The sequence below is a fragment of the Fukomys damarensis genome, unplaced genomic scaffold (assembly GCF_012274545.1).
Source record: "Fukomys damarensis isolate Sample0158 unplaced genomic scaffold, DMR_v1.0_HiC HiC_scaffold_39, whole genome shotgun sequence".
Taxonomy (NCBI): Eukaryota; Metazoa; Chordata; class Mammalia; order Rodentia; family Bathyergidae; genus Fukomys; species Fukomys damarensis.
In genome coordinates this window covers 75756327-75761988 of record NW_022900951.1, presented here as the reverse complement: position 1 = coordinate 75761988, position 5662 = coordinate 75756327, and the positions used below count along the sequence as shown (strand labels likewise).

At 38.4% G+C, this 5662-nt stretch overlaps 1 pseudogene; it reads right to left on the bottom strand.

Annotated features, from left to right (window-relative positions):
- Positions 1-1902: 1902 nt before the first annotated feature.
- Positions 1903-5358, bottom strand: LOC104861815 (annotated as a pseudogene).
- Between the last annotated feature and the right edge of the window lie 304 nt (positions 5359-5662).

The following is a 5662-nucleotide window of genomic DNA, read 5'->3' as shown; positions in this document are numbered from 1 at the left end:
ACACATATTTAAATATATTATATACTGCCTGTTTCAGTTACTTGTTGCTGCGATAAATTATCAAACACCCAAATTTAAAGGAGGAAAGATTTATTTATCTCACAATTTTTAGAGGTTTCAGTAATTAATTGGCTGGCTCCAAGACAGACTGATATGGCAGATGGGCATCAGAGAGGAGAAAAAGCTCATGACATGCAGAAAGAAGCAAAGCAATAAAGTAGCAAGCAGCAAGCAACAAGCAACAAGCAATAACCTTTCTGTCCTTTGTATCCTATCCAGGCTACCTGACTTTAGCGCTGGTAGCACTCTGATCTAGGGGTAGAGCAGCCTTAATCCTAGCTTCACACCATCAATAAATCCCAGTATCACCCTCTATATCCAACCACCTCTGAAAAGCTCCACCTATGACCACATGAGGATTTGGGGAGATGTCTAGACACAAGCCATAATGCTGTCATATTATTTCCCAAATCAACTGACTTTGTGTTAGTGTACTCAATGCTCTGTACCTTAAGTAATGATCAGTATTACCACACTTACAATTTTAATATCCAGAAATGGAAAAATAAGTATGTTCCCAAGTGTGCGAATTGTGTTCACTTGCCCAGACCCGGGTATTGGACTTATATATGAGGATCAGTGGGAGCAAGTTTTTTTTTTTAATGTCAGTCTTACAGGGCTGGGTATCTACTGTGAAAACTAGCATACCCAGAATATTTAGAGTGAGCATTTTATCCTTAGCAAGAAGGTGCCTTCCGCCAGGTCCTCATTGGCTTAGTTCTATGAAAGGGAACAGCCTTCACAGACATTACCTAAGTTTCAGTTTCCTGGGCCCTCTCCCAATTTGAATTTGGATTTCTTCATAAAACTGTTCTTTACTTTGGGATTTTTTTGAGAAGCAGATGTTCCAGCTTAGAGATTTTATGTGACCTTTTGTGTTCTGTTTACATTTAGTCTTTGCTATCTTATTATGAAAATTGACCATTCTATGACTTTCCTCTCCCTTCTCCATTCATGCCTATATTTCTTTCCTTCTTTACAATGAATATTTTATTTTAAAAAATCAAACCACTTGGTAAAGATTGCCAAATGTTTATTACATAAGAAATAGATGCTGTGGGCTAAGAAAGACAATATGAACAAAAGACAGTTAGTTTTCAGGAAGCACTCTGATTGAGAAATCTCAGAAATAAGACTGAGATGACAGACAAAGTGTTTCCAAATGGGTTAACAAAGAATGTCATGGCAAGAAGAGACAGGGCAACACACAAAATAACAATACAAATTTTAAAATGAAAGGGAAGCTGCCTTCACAAAACTTCAGCACTTTTTTTCCTAGCAAGGGGACTGAGAATGAGAACTTCAAAATAGAAACTGTGAATGCATTATATTAAATAACTGTTTCCTTGAAAATGGCCTGATCACAGGAGTGCATTTGTAAACACAGGGTAATTATTTCTATAGTCACACAAATTTCAGTTAAAGCTCAAAACACTTTTCATGGCTCTGACAGAATTTCAAATAATTTTTGTCTATATGATGTAGCATAGTTTACTGACCCAGGTTTCCTATGGTCTCTTCTTTCATCTTCTCAAGTCTTTCCTTATCTTCTGGGTACTGCTTCACTTTAGCCTCTACCAAGTTTGATCTCTGCACTAGTCACCTACAGCCTGGCCTTAACTGTTAGGCTGACAATGGCTGAGACAGCAGTCACACTGTTGGGGCAGCTTAGAGGGAAGAATGTTCTCTGCTGCTTAGCCTACAATTTGACAGTGGTGATTTTCAAGGCAGTTTCTGGTTTCTGGCTTGCCAACTGCCTCTGCTCCTCCTTGCACTCTGGAAATACTGCATAGGGTTACTCTGGGGTAGGGCTGGGTATGCAGGGAGGGCCTTGGCTATGTCCTACAGCAGTAAAGATATGGGAGAGGAGCCCTGGGTCTGCACACTGCTGGGATCATGCAGGAAAGGCTTAACTGACATGAGGTCAATATAGTTTACGAGGATCATTCTCACTGGGGGCATCAATAAATGGAGTTGCTTCTTAGCCAGGTTATACTGGAGGTGTCAGTTCTATAATCTTCACAGCATCAGAGTTCCTCCTGGCAGGCCCAGTTAGGCAGGCTATAGATATATATTTTGGGCTCTGAGAACTTTCTCTCCACAGGTATGAGAGTTTTGGGACACATTAACAATATAATAAAACTTCTCAGTATCCAAATAGTCATAGATGAACTCTTCTGGGTACTATCTTGGAGCCCAACTCAGAAATCAGAAGACCTAGTCTCTTCTGAAGACTTGGGCTCAAGCTTGGCTGTCTTTGCTCCATTGTGTAGAATATGGAAAGAGTAGAGGTTATGGGGGTTTGGTTGAGGGACCACTTCAAAACCAACTGGGCTGAGGAGCTACTGAGCCACCTTGATCTGATTCCAATCCTACTAGAAATGTAGGTGACTGTCCCAGACAGAGAACTGTGTGATTTCCCCTGGCAGTTCACCAGCATATTCAGGTAGCCAGAGGCCTTCAGGGACCTCACCCAGAGCTCCAGTGAGGTGCATTTCTTCCTTCCTAGCTTAGTCATGTTACTGAGCTTTGGGCTGGCAGAACAATTCTTGAGGTCTTTGGTCTTAGAGATCTCAGGTTGCCATCCATGGAATTCTCATACGTTCAGGCTGACAGGTGCTTCTCAGCTATATCTGATTTCTGACAGTTGAGGAGTTGGTCTTCTGGGATATAATGCTTTCCCTGAGATGCTCCTTTAGAAGGCAGAACTCTCACCTCCTAGATGACCCCAAGCCTCTGCTCAGCATGGTCATTTCTCTGCAGTACCAGCAAATTATGTCAGCATTCATGGCTATCATCTTCAACTTGTGCTCCTGCTTCTGCACTTGCTTCTCCTCATGAGTGACACACCAGCAAGTTCATAACCAGCTAAGGGCTGCAGTCTTTGGAGGATTTGTAGCACAGGAGCCTGGTGTCGCTAATCACGGAGAGTTGCATGACTCACCACCCCAGTCACTTCTTGTGCCACACAGGAATGCACAGATATGGGTGTCACATATGCTGGCCTCTGGAGAAGGCCACTGTTAAGAAGCTGACTTAACCTTGCTACTCTCCTCTTCATCATAGGACACATAAAAGCTGCTCACAGCCTCTCCACTCTCACTGATAGATAGATGTTTTATATAGCTCATTCACTTTATAATAACTCTCGGGAGACTCGACTTTTGGGATGCCAAGCTCTTTCTGTTCTAGAATTATCTTGGGCGGGGGAAGATCTGGAAGGCTCTTTTGAGGGACCATGAAGTGCTGCCCTGGCTCTCTGTTGGTGTCCTTTTTCCTGAGCACCTTTCTTAAGACTGGGCATTCTTTTTATTGTTGACTGTGTTTTTATTGTTCATGTAAATGTACTCCTCATCAGAACTGCTGCTCTTAGTGTAAAGCTGAAAGAGAACTTCCAGGCCACCTTTCTTTATGACAGCTGTGCTGCTCAGATTCTCCTGGTCCAGAATCGTGAGGAAGTCATGCAGCTCTATCAACAGCTAATCCAAGGCTGCCAGGTTCACAGTGCTTCTGTTGCCTTCTCTGGGTTCCATGTCCCCTAAGGAGGAGAAAGCTGGGACTATCCCTCAGCCTCCTTCCCCATGGTTTCTACTGTAGTTTACTTTTACTTTTAGTTTTTCATAATCTGATAGTATGCAAGGGGTTATTTTAATTTTTACATTTATTTAAGTATGCTTTATGGCCTAAAATATGGTCTATTTTGGAGAAAGTACTATGTGTTGTTGAGGAAAATGTGTATTCTGGTGTTAGACAAAACATTCTAATCCACAGATATCTAATCTGTTGAATCCATTTTTTCAAAGCAGTGATTCAACTTTGATATTTCTTTGTTTGACTTGATTTGTCTTTTTGTGAAAATGAGTTATTGAAACCCCACACAATTGTTGTATTTTTGCCTCTCTGCTTTCTTTTTTTTTTTTTTTTAAACTTTTTAGTACTGAGGATAAAATTCAGGACTTTGCACTTGTAAGGCAAGCATAGCACCGCTGAGCTAAATCACCAGCCCTGCTTTGCTGCTTTTTCACGATCAGTAGATTTTGTTTTATAAAATGAATTTGTCAATATTCAGGGCACATGTATTTACAATTTTTTCTCTTATTATTTATTTTGTTGTATTTACTAACATGTAGTGAGTGACCTTTCTCATCTCTTCTGATCAGATTTCACTTGAAGTCCATGTTGTCCAAAGTTAAGATTGCTACTCCAGGTGGCTTTTACGCTTCAGTTGTGAGGATAATTGTTTTCCATTCTTTCACCTTCATTCTATGGGTTTCTTTATGAATGAGTTGTGTCCCTTGTAGACAAAATATATTTGTTTTGTTCTTTTAATCCAATCTGCCAGTCTGTGTCTTTTGATTGACAAATTAAGATCATTTATATTGAGTGTTATTATTGAAAAGTATTTACTAAATCTGACCATTACATTTTTTTCTGAGCTTATTCCTTTATTTATTTTTCTTTTGTTAAACTACTTTTCAAGTTAGATGTGCTCATTACTTTGGGCTCTTTGGTGACATTGGCTAACCTTCTTCTGTCTAGGAGTACCTTGACTGTGTTCTGCAATGCATTTTTAGTGGGCACAAATTTAGATTGCTTTTAATAATAGAAAATAATTATCAATAATAAAAGATAATTTGCCAAATATTGCAGTTTATTTCTTTTATAACCTAAAAAAATTGCTCCAAGCACTTCTGTCTTTTAAGACTTGTGTCAAGAAATCTGCAGCTGTTCCCATATATTTGACCTGTAATTTACTTGACTTTTTTCTTGAATGTCCTTTCATCTTTCCTTTCTATAGGATTTCTGAAATTTTGACTGCATGATGTATTATTTCTTTTTCAGTTTCATCTGTTTAGGATTCTACATGTCTTGTTTATCTAAATATTCATTATTTTCCCTACATTTACAAAATATTCTTCAGTGATTTCTGTCAATAGATTTTTCATAACTTTGGTGTTGCTTTATTTGTGTGTTTGTGAATTTTCTTTCTTTCTATTTTTTTTTGTCTTGTTTTGTTTTGTTTTGTTTTTTGGTACTGGGGATCGAACTTGGGAAGTTGTGTTTGCAAGGAAGGCAGTCAGACAGACCATTGAGATAAATCCCTGGCCCTGATTACTTTTTTAAAATGATCCTTCACTCTTATGCTTCTTTGTTTATTTATTTGTTTGTTTGTTTTTAGTTATCTAGCAGCTCTTACTGGCAGGTTTTCTTTTACCTCAATTTTAGGGTACCACTAAGTACATGATATACTTTGTCAATTGTGTTTTCGACTCCTAACAGTCTCCTTAGATTGGCCATTCTTAATGCCCACTGTTTCATTTGAATTTTGTAGATACAGGTTTTCTTCATGATTTCCTTTCCTACTCTCTAATGTTTTACTAATGTTATCATTCATATATTGCTTTGTCTTCCTGAATTCAACATGTTTTGTTTGTATCTTTTTTAAGCTTGTTGAACATATTAATGGAATCATTTATTTGTTTATTATATCCTCCTTGAGCTCGTTGAACATCTTATATATTTACTTATTTGTTTCTTCTTTTATCTCTCCAAACATGTTAATAATTCGGTTTTCCAGTTCTTTTCCTGAAACTTGCTCCTT